The sequence below is a fragment of the Petaurus breviceps genome, unplaced genomic scaffold (genome assembly GCF_028583685.1).
Source record: "Petaurus breviceps papuanus isolate PSGF00001 unplaced genomic scaffold, PetGlider_PUasm1.0 90919, whole genome shotgun sequence".
Taxonomy (NCBI): domain Eukaryota; kingdom Metazoa; phylum Chordata; class Mammalia; order Diprotodontia; family Petauridae; genus Petaurus; species Petaurus breviceps.
The window spans coordinates 2,214,802-2,231,405 of record NW_027187378.1 but is presented as its reverse complement, the minus strand read 5'-3'; the positions used below and the strand labels follow the sequence as shown (position 1 = coordinate 2,231,405).

Below are 16,604 nucleotides of genomic sequence, written 5' to 3'. Positions count from 1 at the left end.
TTTAGTTTACAAAATTTAGTTCCACAATCCCTTGATTTCCAAATTTTTTCCCCTGCCCTCTCCAATCCCTTCCCCTCCATTGGTGGCATGCAATCCGATATAGGTTCTACAAATACCTTCCCATTAAACATTAGTCAAGTTGTAAAGGATTATGGCCAATGGAATGAACAATGAGAAAGAAGGAACAAAACAAAACAAAAATAGCATCTTGAACCCCAGACCTCAAGTGAAATACCATTAGCTCATTATGATTCTCACGTGATATTAAATTCTTTTAAAAGTGCTAAAAATCCAAGGTATCCTCAAAGTCTTCAGCTGTAATTTCTTAAGACTTGGGAACACTCTGTATTTCTACCATGTTTGATATTCTCTAGGTGATTTTAAATATGGGCACTGAGACTTAAAAAAAAAGTTCTCCCTTAAAAACAGAGTTGGAGGTTAATGGACCAATGACATTAGGCTCCAAAACCATTTTCATATTGTAGATTTCTGCTGCTGATAACATACTACAATATAACAATAACAGGATGATAGATTTAGAACAGGAACAGACCTTAGAGGCCATCAAATCTAACCTCATTATTTTGCAGATGAAATTGAGACCCAGAGAGCTTAAGAGACCATATGGTTAAGGCTGTGACTGATGGTCACACAGCTAACAGTCCCTAAAGTGGGATTTGAATCTTGTTCTTACTGACTCTAACCAAGTTCAGTGTCCTATTACACCATGATTTCTCTCATCACAGATTACCTTATGATCAACATCTGGCAGGGGTGAAAGAATGGAATGGTGGCAAGAATCTTGCCCTGGAAATCAGAAGACTTAGGTCCTGTGTGACCTAGCCTTGTGACCCTGGGCCTTAGTTTTCTTATCTTTAAAATGAGTGGTAGGGCTACATGATCTATAAACGTTTTTCTGACCCTAAATTTCTTAGATGTGGAGTCTCCTTTTTTTTTGCCTTTTAGAGGGCAATTGGGGTTAAGTAACTTGCCCAAGGTTACACGGCTAGGTTTTGTGTGTATGTGTGTGTGTTAAGTGTCTGAGGCCGGATCCGAACCCAGGTCCTCCTGACTCCGGGACCAGTGCTTTACTCACTGTACCACCTAGCCACCCCAAAAAACATGGTTAGATGGCACAGAGTAGGTGGCAATGCCTTAACCATTTATGTGTTGTAAAGGCCACTAGGACCTCTTCCATCCTTATCAAGGGGAGTTCTAACCTTCTCTCCTTTCATGTAACACTGGAGTGTCTCCTTTCAACCCAACATTCTGACTTCCTCCAACTACCAGGAACATTTTTGTCCCATTTCCTCCTATCATTAGGTAGTATATGCTTAGAAAATGATGTAAACTTAGCCTAAGTCAAACACAATGAGGAAAGTCCATCTATAGTTCCTAACAAGGAATAATTAGAATAACTGTGTCTGGAGTGATAAGGGGCCAGGGATACCATGGAACCATAGTTGGATGCCTTGGAGTGCTAGCTTAGGGGTAGCTATGACAATATTGGTGTAGGACTACCAAGCCAAGGGAAAGAACAGTGGTTTCCATAGAGAGGAAACATGCTTCTTATCCTTCCCATGATAAGCATTCTCTGGCAAAACTCCACTGGCCTCATACTATAGCTCTGGTTCCTACATTTGTGTACCAGTCACATAATGCATTCTCAAACCAGAGAGTAATGGTCTGGGGACATTTCAATATTTCAGTTAATTAAGATTTCAGGTAATGTACCCTCACGAATAACACAAGTCAGATGTAGTGCATTCTTATAGTCATAATGGTCAGCATGTTTCAGGCAACACAAATTACTTTTATTCATTTGATTCAGGAGAAAGATGTAAAAGCATTTTCTTTTCAGGGAGAACCTTGCCTTTACATAATTTTACCAAATGGATCATTCTCTTCAGGAATCAGATACAGATAAAGGGGATTATGGGAGTAAACAGAATCATAGAGTGTTAGAACTGGGAGGAACTTTCAAGATTATGTGCTCCAACTTCCATATTTTATAGATCAAGAAATCCAAACTCAGAAAAGTTATGTGACTTACTCAAGGTCACACTAACCAATTTCACAGCGAAGATTTAGACCTAGTACCTGTCCTATAGTCTCTATATTAAATTGAAACAAGGTCTTTAGAAGAAGTTTAACATTTGGTTTAAAATTCTTGTCATACATTTGTCATCTGACAACACATTATTTGCCCTCTTTGAGTTTCAGCAAATAGCATACAATGTAACGAATTTCCATTAACTATCTATTGTCTAGTTGCAATCAACAGGCCAATAGATTGCTGGCCTTTTTGCTATTAAAATAATAATTTATTTTTTTGTTAATCAACGGCTGCTATTCTCACTGTAAGCTATTAACTCATCAAAACCGTGCTCTAAAAAATTATCTGAGAACAAAAGAGCAAGCAGAAGCAAAATCTGTCACTTTGCCAGACTCACTAAATTCTTGAATACCACTTTGATGAACATGCTAACAGTCTCTAATGAGAACAGAAGTCATCAATTAAACAAACACTCTTATAGTTTGAGAATAGACATGTTAACATGGAAACAATCTCCTAATTTGCTGATTCTGATGGAAGCTAGCCATAACATATACAAATCATAATGCTGTGCATCACCAAAGCTCATTTAAAATAAAATCCTTGTTAAACTCTCCATCATAAATGTGATGAAAACTCAATGGCCTGACCTCCCACCCTTCTTGTGAGCTGTTCTGCAAGTAATATAGCAGCCATTGGGAAACTCAAACTGAGGAATTCATTAGCAGCTGATACAGACACAGATTTAGGATTTAAAGCCATTTATCTATGATGGCAAGTGAGCATTCTTGGCAGGCATTAACTGAGCTCAGATGGGTGTGGGTGTGAGTTTCTTAATGTGTGAATAGGTTCTGCCCTACACAATTATTCACCAGATGTTGGTGTCAGATCGATGTGTTCGGATGTGTTGAGGGCAGCCTCCTTGATGATGGCATCCTGTGGGTTTCTCCTCACCTTATCTTCAGCATCCTTTCCAGGTCTGTGTGTAGACAAACATTATGGATGGTGGTACTAGTGGAGGGGACATGTTGAGTCCAAAGAATTCAGTAGTTTCCAGACACTTGTTTTATATAAATAAGGTATTTTTCTTTAACCCTTTGAATCTCACCAGGTTTTTTTTTAAATTACCTTTTTATGATTGTTCACATAGTGAATAAATTATTGATCAGTGTACTAAGGAGATGATTCTAGTAAGTTATATTCTCTACTCTGGAGGAACCTCTAATCTGTTGAGATGACAAGACAACCCATAAATGCCAGAATGAAAATGAAAATGACAAAGCAAGGAGAGAAGAGGGACTGTCAGAAACATTCTAGGGAGCCACATCTACCCTCCACCACAGGCCACCCTGTTTCCCTGACTTTGATGGGTGTTGGGGTCCCCAGGGGAGCAGGACATGTGAATCATTCCCCCCAGTCTTTCTGCCAGTTTGCCCTTCCTTTAGGCCTCTACTGACACTGTGCCTACTCCCTCATCCCCATACCCTTGGGAAGGAATCCAGAGACTGTTCTAATTCAACCTTTAAGCCTGCCTTCCTAATTGTGTGTGCTGTACCCCTTCACTGCTCCCTTCCCCCAGGGGACAGACATGGCTGCTCACACCAGTTAGCTGAGCATGTGGATCAACTACAATCCTTCCAATAAAAAGGAGTAACACTAGGCTCTACAATAAATCCCGACCCCCTGCTTTGAGATCTATTCTACTGCTCTGCCTTCCAGATACCCAGGCATTGCCATCTGACTTGACCATGTACTCCAGGGCCTTGCTATCTGCCCTATAGCAAAACCCTTCTTTAGGTATTATTATTACAATAATAATAAATAGGAGGTTGTTGTTGCAGGACAAAACACCCATTATAGAAAGGCTACTATTAAAAGCCACAAATTCTAACTGTCCGAAATAACATACAAAGTAGGGTTTTACTATGGACAGATAGAAATGATTATTATTATCACCATTATTATCATGATATCCATCATCCATATCACCTTTGGAGGACGATTTCCCTACAAATGAATGCCAACCAGGGTGATATACAGCAAATACCTTCTTTGTCCTAAGACCATTATGGTAGCTGAGAAGGTCTAAAAAGAGCCTGGAAATGTTGACCAATTGGACTCCAATAGAATCACCAGTTGGGTTAGTACCCCAGCCAGTGTGATGAAACTGCTCCTATGAATCCAAAAGATAGAAAGCATGGCATATCTGATCCTATTTGATGATTAGTCATGATGATCAGTTTGGCATAAAGGAGAGTGAAGCAATTGGCATTCATCCATGTTCTCATGTTCTTAAACCACAAACATCACACCATTTGATGAGGAGACAGTAAAGGGCTTTACTTCCTCTAGGCAGTCATTGTGATTTTCACATGGCTTTTTCATGATCACACAATTTGGATGATTTAGTAGTCTTGGTACCACAGGAAAGCAAGATGCATCAGAACAAACAAAAAACCTGAATAGCCTAACCACTGAAAATGCTTTGGTGCAGAAGGTATGGACCCATAATGCAAGGAGTATATGAAATAGAATAAAAATATGAATGCTTGTAGTAAACATAAGAATTACATCATAATAAAATTAGAAACAGATTTGAATAGTTATAGGAAAAGATTTCATTCTAATTTTTGTCAATGATATCCTCATCTCCAAATTTCTCAATAATGGATTGCAGATCAACACAGGGCAATTGTAAGAAATAACTTCATTCCTAACTTCAAGTTAGATGAAATGGGTAGAATTTGAGGAGTCATTTAAATAGTAAGTGGAAAAAAAAGCTTAAGGATCTGAGGACATTGAAAATCTAAACTTAACACAAACTCCAAGAGTGTTACCTAATGATAAAAAGGAAGGCAAAAGAATGTCAAAGTCTCCAATTGTTTCTGTTTTTTTTTTAAGGAAATAAGCATACTTAAAATGTAATTTTAAAAAATACTTTTTTTGAACTTGATAGCACAAATCCAACTAATAGAACATAGTAACCCAGAAAAGCTGATATTTACTACAGCCATCATTAATGAAAGCATTTCTCTATAATATCTGACAGAAAGTACAGAAATTTTTAAGGGTCTATACTCAACAGGCTGCTGCCATGGTAAGGAAACAAGCAGAACTATCCAACGATAATCTTAAAGATAAAAATAAAATACAACCATGGTAGAAATGACTTGCTAAAACTATTGAAGACTATGAAAGAAGAAAGAAACTAAGAAGACAGTGGAAGATTATAGAAATAGTTTGTCTGTATGCAGAGAAAAAGTTTGAATACCATATCACAACATAAGAGAAACCATTTTTCTTAGATGTTAGCAAACTAAAATAACCAGGATTTCTAAGCTAATGTGAAACAAAATACTTTCCAAATACAGGGTTTAGAAGAAATCAAAATCATGTGGGGACAAGACGAGTTACGTGTCATTCTTGTCCTAATTGTTCTTTCTTTTTTTTCCCATCATGTCTGACTCTTTGTGACCTAGTATGGGGTTTTCTTGGCAAAGATACCATAGTGGTTTGCCATTTCCTTTTCCAGCTCATTTTACAGATGAGGAAATGGAGGCAGATAGGGTTAAGTGACTTACTTACACTAATGGGTATATTCCTGTTCATTATGTTTGTTCAGACAGGTCCTGGGAAAATTCTGATTCTCCCTATTATCAAGACATGTGATATGGAAATTGATGTCTCTTTGACCAAGATTTGAGTTACCTAAGTCATGTATGTCAAGATAGCCCACCTCCCATTTGATTAACAACTCAGAGGTGATTAGGCATCCCTTAAGAACATGTCCTCTTTGAAGGGTGTATAAATGTGAACCTACCACCATTAGGGGTCTTTGGCATAAGAGAGATGGCCAAATGGGACCAGCTCCATTTGTCCTGATCTATATCTGGTCACTTGACCCAGATGGCTTGATTGGAGAAAGTGAGGCTGGTGACTTTGCACAGCAATCCTTCACTTAAATCCCATTCATTTGCATGTCATGGCATCACCTCCACGATGTCACAATCCTCTTTGAGAATGAAGGACAAACAACCACAGCTGGTCTTACTTAAAATTGATTAAATTGCCCAGAAAAAAAAGTGACTTGCATATGGACACACAGCTAGTAAGTGTTGGAAGCTGTCTGATACTAAAGAGAGCATACTGCATATGCTCTCAGTGTGCTGACAGAAAAGGGATGAGCTTATATGCTAATAGGCTTATTCAGTTGCAATAAGCAGGGTTTTTTCCTTTATTCCCTAAATCAAGAATCCTTAGAACATTAAATCAAAAAAGCATGATAAAAACGCAAGTTGTTCAAGGTCTTTTTTAATCCAAACCCCTTTGCAAGAATAAAATGATGGTGAGAGCCTCAGGTTGGGAAGGCATTTTCTTGAGACCAACCTTGTGAAATAGGTGACACAAAGTTACCTATTTTGGGACAGAGAAGTTGGGTTGTTCACCTATGGTTACACAGATAGTAAATCTCTCAGGCAAGACTGAAATTCAGGTTTGTTGACTCTATAGTACAGTGCTCATTCACCATACTACCTAGAAAATGGGACAAATGAGAACTGCAGCTATACCTTGCCAGATGTGTTGGGGAAGAGTATAGTGTGATGCAAAGTGTGAACAGTCTAGAATCAGATGACTTTGATTTGAATTCCAACTTTGCTACTTTTTACCCATGTGACCTTCTGAACTCAGAGCTTTAAAGTCCCTTACAAATCTAAATCCAGCATGTAATGTATATTTTCTGGTAAGTGCTGAATTAAAATTTGGGATTTAAAGCCCAAATCCACATTTTAATTACTACCTACATTTCTAGTCTTAAATTCTCTCTCTCGGTCTCTCTCTCTTTCTCTCTCTGACTGTCACTTTCTCTGTCTCTCTGTTTCTCTTTCCATGTTGTTGTTCCCCCACACACAACATTCCATCTCCCACTGGCTTTTGTGTCTGGCTGGAAAGCACTCCTTCCAAAAATCCACCTCTTAAGCACAGCTTAAGTGCCACTTCACAAAAAAAAACTCCTGATTCCAACCCCACCACAGTTATTGTCATTATTTCTTTTGAAATTTCTTTGTATATAGACCTTGTATGCATCTTGTATCACTCTAGCAGAAAAACTACTCCCTGAGTTTTAATCCTCTTTCATGTTTGTCTTTAGCCTTGAACAGAAAATTCAATTAGACTTCATTGATATCGCGATTTTATTCAAAAATAAAAGCTATTATTATGATAGCTAGTATTTATATAGCACTTTAAGGTTAACAAGGTACTTTACAAATCATATCTCATGTTATTCTTACAACAACTTTTAGAAGTAGACAATCATTATTATCCCCATTTTAAAGGTGAGAAGAAGGGTCACACAACCAGTGCTTGTGGCCAGGTTAGAATTGAGCTCTTCCTGATTTCAGGTCCTTCACTCTACCCACTGTGCCATGTACCTGCCTCAAAATGGTGCCAACTCTGCTGTATCTACCTCATTCATATGGATGTGAAGGTTAATGAGCTACAGTGTCATAGTACAATTTGTCAACTTTGGAAGCAAGAATACCAGAGATACATAAATACATGCATTATTTAGCAAAAGCCTCCTGGTAGCCTCCCTCAGAAGGGAGAGAAGCAAGCTGACTGCAATTGGTTGACTTAGCCAAAAGTAGGCCATTATTATTGGCGAAGGTGCCACATTAAAAGAAAAAAAATCAAACCTAGAATGTTCTGCTTACTCATCATCATTATATATGCATGAAAGACCTGCTAAGATATAAAATCTACTTATCAGAAATCACACTAGGTTGGTAAAACATTTAGAACAAAGGTGTACTTATTCTATATTTTACAAAGCTCATAGAACAAAGGCTAGATTGTCCGTGGAGTATTTATTTTATTTATTAGGTTTTTAAACTGCCCTTTGCTTGAAAAGCCTCAGGACAAAAATGCAAGTAAGTAAACTATTAAATAGCATCAAGAATAACAGAACATCCAGATCAGGCCCTCATGAGCTGACCTATCAGGTGGCAATGTTCATCTACATTCAAAGACTATGATTTTAGGCTTTGGATCATCCATATCTCTGTCACTGAACCTATAGGTTTGTTCTCTTACAAAAAATAGTAAAGAAAAGAGAAGCAAGAGAGACAATGGAGTCTTCTCTAAATTTGTGAACTACAGTGATAAGAAATTATTGTGAAAAATACCATGTATTTGTTTAATTCTGAAAAACAAACCACTGGTCAGTTGAGTAAATGTTAACATGAATTGACCACATCATAAAATTTGGGGGAGATATTTAGAAGAAGTGACTAAAATATTATGATTCATTATGAATTGATATTAATTTAAATATAACTAATTGCCCAAAAATGTTGAGTTGGCTTTTCTTAATGTTCAATATTGTTTTTAATAATGCATTTAATTAAAAAAATAAAATCTCGATTTCAGTGGAGTTGAGGTCACAGAAATGGATTCATGTATAGCCTGAAGCCATGTGGGTTTATATCTTTTCTTCCCTCTCTAAACTACTACTTATATTTGACAGAGTGAATGATCTCACATTTATACTGGATATTTGTTTTTGCTTAATGATTATAATTAATTCTAATAGTTAATTGCTAACTAACGTGAGAGAAAGTCTACTCTACCACAATCCCCTTGTTTGGTAGAGAAAAAAGCTTATTCAAGTTCACAAAGACAATCAGAATCAGAAGGGAACTACAAGGTGATCTAGAACAAACTGCCCTGCCCTCCCAGTAATCTTCTCTAAAACATACCTAAATAGTATCTAAAAAAGGTCACAGTTTTGGACAAAATCGCTTTCAGGGGTCCCTATGGAAGCAATCAATTTCTCTCTTGAATAACTCTAATTATTAAAGAGGGGAAGCTCTCGGTGGCCGAGTGGATAGAGTTTGGAGCCTGAAGTCAAGAAGACTCATCTTCCTGAATTCAAATCTGGCCTCAGACACTTACTAGCTATGTGACCCTAGGTAAATTATTTAACCCTATTTGCCTCCATTTCCCATCTAAGAAAATGGCAAATCACTCTAGTATTTCTGCTTAGAATTGGAAATGACCAAACAATTATTGAGAAGATTTTCCTGACATCTAGTTTAAATCTGTTTCTGTAAATTTCAATTTTTGCTTCTAGTTTTGCTTTTGGGGACTGGAAATCCTGACTGATGCCAGCAATCTTTTTCAGTATTGATCACTGGTTCCCTGGATCATCCAGGAAAAATCAAAGAGTCCCATTTTAAGGGAATAAATAATTGATACACAGCTATCCAATTTTAGAAGATACCAGAGAAAGAGAGTCAAGACAATTGACTGAAATTTGGAGCCTGGAAAGGTCATACTGTTTGTACAAGTGTAGAAGCCATTTTGGATACTCAGTCTTAACAGATAATGAGCCTGGTACCAACAAACTCTGCAGATGGACATGTCTTAAAGGCTTTGTCGTCAGCCTTCTTCTCTCCCTTAAAGAATGCATCTCAAGCCTCTCATGGCAGGTGAGGCCCAAATCTATAGATCTGGCTCCTACTCTTCCCCGACCTTCATTCTCATATATCCAATTGCCCAATGGACATTTCTACTTGGATGTCCCTTCTAATACCTCATACTTAACAAGTCCAAAACTGAGGTTATCACCTCCTTTAAAATATGATCATCTTCCAAAGAATACTTGCCTTTTTCTGTTCTAAATCAACTAGTCTCAAAACATTGATGTTGTCTTCAACTCTTCCCTTTCCCCCAGTCTCCATATTCAAATCAGGTGCCAGGTCATATAGACCACAATGTCTCTCACATTTAACCTGTTCCTCTCCACTTATATCAATACCATTATAATCACCTAAATGACTGAATAGCCTGCTACTATTAGCAATGATGGTAAGAATAAGGATAATATAGAATGAAGAATACTATATAAAGAATATATATCAAAGAAAACATATGTAATATAGAAGAATGGAAAGAAGAGATATTTACATAATCCAGTGTTTACAAAGTGCTTTACATGTTACCTCAGTTGATCCTCACAACAATTCAGAGAGCTAGCTACTATAGGTATTATTGTTATTGCCATTTAAAAGATGAGAAATTATCTTCTTTATGATTCATAATTATAATTAGAGGATCTTTCTATTAAAGCTTTTTTTTTCTAAAATAAGAAAACCTGTTAATGCAATGTAGTCTATTCTCTCCACCTCTCAGTCAAATTGTGTGATTGTAAAGACATCATCTGCAATGGAATATCATTGTTGATTTTGTGCAAATATTTCTTGTCTCATGGAGTCATTGATTTCTGATTGACCTCTTTTAGTTTCAGGGAGTCTGTTTCTTGGATAAGCTTTTCCACTTTCTCTTTTAAACTACATATTTTCCTTTCAATTCTTTCCTTCAGAGGCTTTTTATTATTATCATTTTTTAAAAATCTGTCTTATTTCTTCTTTATATTCATGAAGGCTGATGGTCATGCAATGGATAGAGCACTGGGTCTAGAATCAGAATTTTCCCTGAGGAACTGCTTTGATTGCATTTCAGAGGTTTTGGCATATTATTTCATTTATAATTTTCTTTCATGAAATGTTCTGTTTTTAAATAATTTGCTTTTTAATTCACCAATTCTTTGGGATATCATTAGTTTCCCCCTTACATACTTCTTTCTTTGTCCTTTATTCAATATAAATTTTTTTTATTTCATTATGGTTAGCAAAGGATGTGTTTAAAGTTTCTGGTTTTCTAAATTTGTTTGGAATGTGTATTATCTAATATGTGGTCAATTTTTGTAAAGGTGCTCCTAACAGTTCAGAATATGTATAGCCTATTCTATTTCCATTTTTACCAGAACTCTCTACTACCTAAATTTTCTTAAATTCTATTGAGGTCTTTAACTTCTTTCTTATTTATCTTTTTGTTGGATTCATTCTGAAAGAGGAATACCAAGTTCCCCAACTATGACCATTTTACTCTCTGCTTCATCCTGTACATTGGTCAATTGTTCCTTTCAATATTTATATGCAATGCTATTCAATAATTACAGTAATCATGGTGTCTTTAAATATAATGTAGTTTCCCTTTGTATCTCTTCTAATCAAGTTTATTTTTACCATTTACTCCTTCTATTAACACAGATAGCAACTGTTCTTCATCTTAAGAGAAAGACTTTACTATTTGCTTTGTCAAAAACTTCCTCCATGGTCAAACTGGCGATGAGGTTCTCTGAATTTGTTCTCAGACAACAGATAAAAACAATACCTAGGCTCATATATGCCACATTGGAAGGAACATCCAAGGTCTTATTATCTACTAGCTTAGTCTCTGAGAGAATAAGATGAGAGACCAGAGCAAGACTTAGTGAAGCAAAATACATTACAAAATGTTTCAAATATACTAAACTCCATCCTTAAAGAAACAGCAAATGGTATTAGTATGTAGACATAATCATTATTTTCATTAAAATAATTATTTCAACATAATTTTATATAAGTATAACTAAAATGGAAATTTTATCAAGTTGAATGGGATAAAATGGATTCTGTAGAACTGATTACTTGGTGAGTCCCTACTGAAAATTATTTATTGTTTAAAGGCTGGCAAAAAATAGTTTCTAATTATACAAAAAATATTTCTTTAGAGACATGCAGGGGAAAAATTGAAATAATCTCATCAGCCCATGAACCATATAAAATCTACCACATTTACATTGTTTCCTCCTCCCTCACCCATTTAAGTGTTATAGAAATAACGCCTAAGTTAACAGCCAGGCAAAAGAAATATATTTTTGTGAAGCTTATTTGTCCATAATCTGCTTTATTTTGAACCAGCTTCATCTATTTCCCTTTGCCTATTCTGCATGATTTCATTATTTTTTAAAAAATAAAGATGGACAGAATGGAGAGAAAAAACACTTCCCCCAAGCAAAAAGGAAAACAAAACAAAACAAAAAAACCCAAAACTGAAAATACTCTCATTTTGGTATTCATTTCTGTGTAGTAAAAAGTCCATACCAATTAGCATTCTAGAACCAGAGAGGGATAACTAGAATTGCTTTCTTCCAGAATAACATGATTCTTTTTCTGAAAAGAGATCTAGTATATTAACAATTAGAAGCCAACTGTATACTTCATCTTGTACAAATTTGTACAAAATTCATGGCCTTTTAAGATATGTAGGAAGCACTTACAATCCTGTTCTAAATCCTAGTAGACTCACTGCAGGATTATGTTACTTGGTAGAGAAACAGAGTTAGGACAGGATTTTTTAGCTCTTTGGAAGAAAGTTTCTGTATGTATGCCAAGAATTATTATTATACATGGCAAGACATAAAGGGAACTATCAGCTCATGAAAAATAAGCCTGATCATCTGTTCTAGAGAATAGGAGTAGAAGGGGCAATTGAAATTCTCAAAAATTCCACAATTCTCATTGCAGCCAGTGGTTTCAAAGTTCACTCCCCAACACTAGTAACTTTTCAACCAGAGATGCTAGGGAGTAGCAGCAATGACTGGCAGGAGCTTTGCCATCTTTCCCTCTATTCTGGGAATCCGTGTGGTCAAGACAGCCAAGGAAGAAGGAGGAGATAAGGGGCCTCAATTCACATGCCAGATTAATAACCAAAAATTGGATATATTTTACATTTGATAGTTCCTATGTTTTTTATTTGTGGTTAAGGACAAATCAACATAATTTTTGAAAGGTAAGAAATCAGGGCTTCTTTAAAAAAAAATCTATGTCTCCATGTATAGTAGCTTAGGAGATAAGGTTTAGGTTGATGGTAAAATCTCTTTTCATTTTTCTTTAAGGGGATTCAAGAAGGCTAACTTCTCTTCAACTATTGTTTACTTTGACACCATGCAAGTAACTCTAACTATTAGTGAAAAACCAAAAAGCACATGGATTTCAATAGAATAAATTCATTCCAAGATTCCATATCCTGCTTATGCTTCAAATCCAGAAAACATCCACTGACCTCCTTTTAGCACTGCCTGATGACTTTGCAGATATTTTCAGCTGGAGTTCAGCATTAGCTGCAGCCTGTCTGAGGTTTTTGCCCCTAGACTATTTTTTGCTCACATGGCAGGTTTCAGCCGCAGACATTCAAATGGAAACCAGAGAGGAGCAAATCCTTGGGAGTAACCTATAAACAAATGTAGGAAGAAACAGCCAGTTTGACCATGGAGCAAATGAGAGTTTTTGGGTTCTGAGTATATAAGAGGTTGAATCTTATGCTTCAGACCTCTTTTAGAAATTGCCCAATTTGACTCCAGTATTTTGCTATTTTGCGATGGAAGGATATTTGGGAAGGGCAGTTGAACAGACAGGAATCTTTTTCTTTTTTTTTTTTTTTAAGGCAGCCAAACATTTCACTTGATTATTCATAAGAAGTACAGATTGTTTAAAAAAAAAAGTTCATTGTGTTTTTAAAAAGAAAATATAAAAGGAATTTTATTTTAAATGGTCAGTGAGATGGGCAATATTTTATAGTGGATAGAAAGTTGGTCGTTGAGTTGGAAAGACCCACTTTCAAGTTCTACCTGATTCATTAGCCATGTGACCCTAAGCAAGTCATTTAAATCCTCTGTGCCTCAGGAAGTTCTCTAAATTCCCCATAAATTGCAGAACAATGACTAATCTGCATTGGTGAAAAGGTTTCCCTCTCTGGGTTTTCCCTAAGAAAATCACGCAAAGCCACACCCTACAGGTATCCATGTATGTATGTATTCATGAAGATATATACATACTTACACATGCATATTCATTTATGTATGAATATACATAACACAGCATGCATATAACACATACATTTATATTTGTGTATATGTGTGTATTTTCATAAAGAAAATGTATTTCAAATATGCATATGTGATATACATACATACACAAATACATATATACATAAAATTGAGCCCATAGTCTTAGAGCCTTTAAAAACAAACAGCCTGAAAAAAAAATGATGAAGGGGAGTAATTTCCGAGAAACTTGGGGTGACTTGTTTGAATGGATGCAGAGTGAAGTGAATAGAAACAAGAGAGCAATTTATACAATGACAACAACATTATAAAGACAAACATTTTTAGGGCCGGCCAGGTGGCTCAGCAAGTAAGAGCACCGGCTCCAGTGTCGGGATGACCTGGAGATCGAATCCTGGGCTCAGATACTCAGCACCACACCCAGAAATAACTGATAACTGGCCGTGTAACCTTGAGCAAGTTACTTAACCTGATTGCTTAAAAAAAAAAAAAAAACAGCCTGGGCAAGTATAGTATTGGATTGTTGTTGTTGTTTTATTAAAGAGAGAAATAAGGCATGGCATTAAAATAGGTACCCAAGCTTGTGTAAAGGAGTTCAGAAGTCAAAATAGGTCTCATGATTCATGAGACTTAATAATTTCAGGTATTTCCTTTTATTCCCTTTTGGTTTCAATGAGAATCGTTTGTAATGGACCATGGGCAAGAGTTGAACTGGAATTAAGGGTTTCTAAACTGTACTGTATCATTCATTTCCAAGTTTGCATCTGTATATCCATGAATGATCACACACTGCTAAGAAGAGTAGAGGGCTATAAGTCATGGTGGGAACCTGAATTATCACCAGCCAATCAGGAGATTAGTTTGTAAGGTTCCCTTCATGATAGGGATTTAGAGGTGGAAGAGACCTTAGCAACTAACCCCCTTATTTTTTAAGATGAAGAAATAGAGACCCAGAAAGGTCTCTTTTCTTACCTGAAGCTTAGTTAATAATGTTAGTTCTATGATGTCACCCATATCACCTTTGGTGGACTATAGGACATAAGATTAATGGGGCAGAAAGGATAAGAGACAGACATGTTAGGGCTATTAGCATTCTGTCCTGAATCATTTAGGTTAATTGAGAGTTGACTATATATTAAGAGAAAAAACTAAGAGTAAAGAGACAGAGTAAAAACCTGATGTACCATGAGGGACTCATTTTTTAAAAAACACAAATCCATCAAATTTTCATTTTTAAAACTACCTGGAAAATGACGTGCAGTCTGCCAAAATAACAGCAGCTTATAGAACACGAACATTTTTGCCTTCCAACAAACTGCTTTTTTCCCCATCTGAACAATGAGCTTATTGTTCAGGCTAGAGTACAGTACATGACCAGTCATGTTAGGAAATGAATGAATTGTTGTACTGTCAACAAGATATTTTTTTTCACATACCTATTTTATCGAGGAACTCCTTTCAAATTTAGAATGCTAAAGAAAATGCACTTTCATCTGCTTTCATTCTTTAAACGCTTTGGTATTTGGACTGTGGTTGCTCAGCAACTTGGAACTGCATTTTTTTTTTTGGCACAGCTTCCATGTAGGTATTGATGAATTCTGTTTCTTGTGACTACTGAAATTTTTGGAACTTCTTTGTGTTCTTTGAAGTCAAATGGGAAGACTTGAAGTAGAGGATCCAATTGGTGCAGTGGGAAGACCTTGATTCATACAATCTGGGTTTGAAATATTGGGTTGTCTTAACATTAGGCAAGTGATGATGATGATGGTGGTGGTGGTGGTGGTGATAACTTATATTTATATAGAACTTTTGGGTACACAAACGACTTTCCTCACAGCAACTTTGTAAGGCAGTTAGTAGAAGTATTGTTACTCTCACTTTGCTGAGGAGGAAGGTAAAGACTTATAAGATCAAGTGAACTATTTTTAAACACATGGGTGATAAATATAGGAGGTAGGATTCTTAAAAATTATAGCATCATAGATGTAGACCTTGGTGGTTACCCAGTCTGACCTCCTTCTGTAGATAAGGAATCTGAAGTCCAAGGAGATAAAATGACTTGTCCAATGTAATCATCAGAGGTAGAATTAGAACTGAGGTCATCTGACTGCAGAATCAGTGTTCTTTACAGTGTATCATGTTGGCACCCAAGTTCCAAGTCATGTACTCACAGAATTCCAGAATTCAAGGAGACTTTGGGTGTCATCTAGTTCAATCCATATCTCAGAAATAACACTTTCTACAACATGCTCAATAAGTGATCATTCAATATTTACTCAGTGATCTCCAAAGAGAGGGAAATCCAGTGATAAGTTTAACTTTTATCTCTAGTGCCTAGCACAGTGCCTGGAACCCTGTAGATGCTTAATAAATAAACTGATTGATTGAATTCACTTTCTCTCAGGGCACATTACACTTTAGGATAGCTAATTACTAGGAAGATTTTGCTATTCCTCCTCCTCCTTCTTCTTTCCCTTGCCATCAAGACTAAATTTGCCTTTTGGAAACTTCTATTCATTATTCCTAGTTCTTCCTTGTGGTATCAAACAGAACAAGTCCAATCTCTTTTCCATTTGAAATCACTTTCAAAATTTGAAGACAGAAATCATTTCCTCCTTAAATCATCTTTCCTTCTGGCAAAAACTCCTCATTTAATTCATTTGATTCTTATATATTTTAGCATCAACCTGATACCTTCTCCATCCCAGTTCTACCCTCAGCCTTCCTCTCCCACCTACTCCCAGGCCTCCCTCAGCCTCAGTTTTCCCATCTTCTAAAAGAAAATAATTACATTGTTTAACTAGTGGAGATATTGTG

The 16,604-nt window shown here is 36.3% G+C and overlaps 1 non-coding gene across 1 annotated transcript; it reads right to left on the bottom strand.

Annotated features, from left to right (window-relative positions):
- Nucleotides 1-1,114: 1,114 nt before the first annotated feature.
- LOC138152222 (U6atac minor spliceosomal RNA) lies at nucleotides 1,115-1,242 on the bottom strand. Its single transcript, XR_011166055.1, has one exon. It is a non-coding gene; the product is annotated as a U6atac minor spliceosomal RNA (small nuclear RNA).
- Between the last annotated feature and the right edge of the window lie 15,362 nt (nucleotides 1,243-16,604).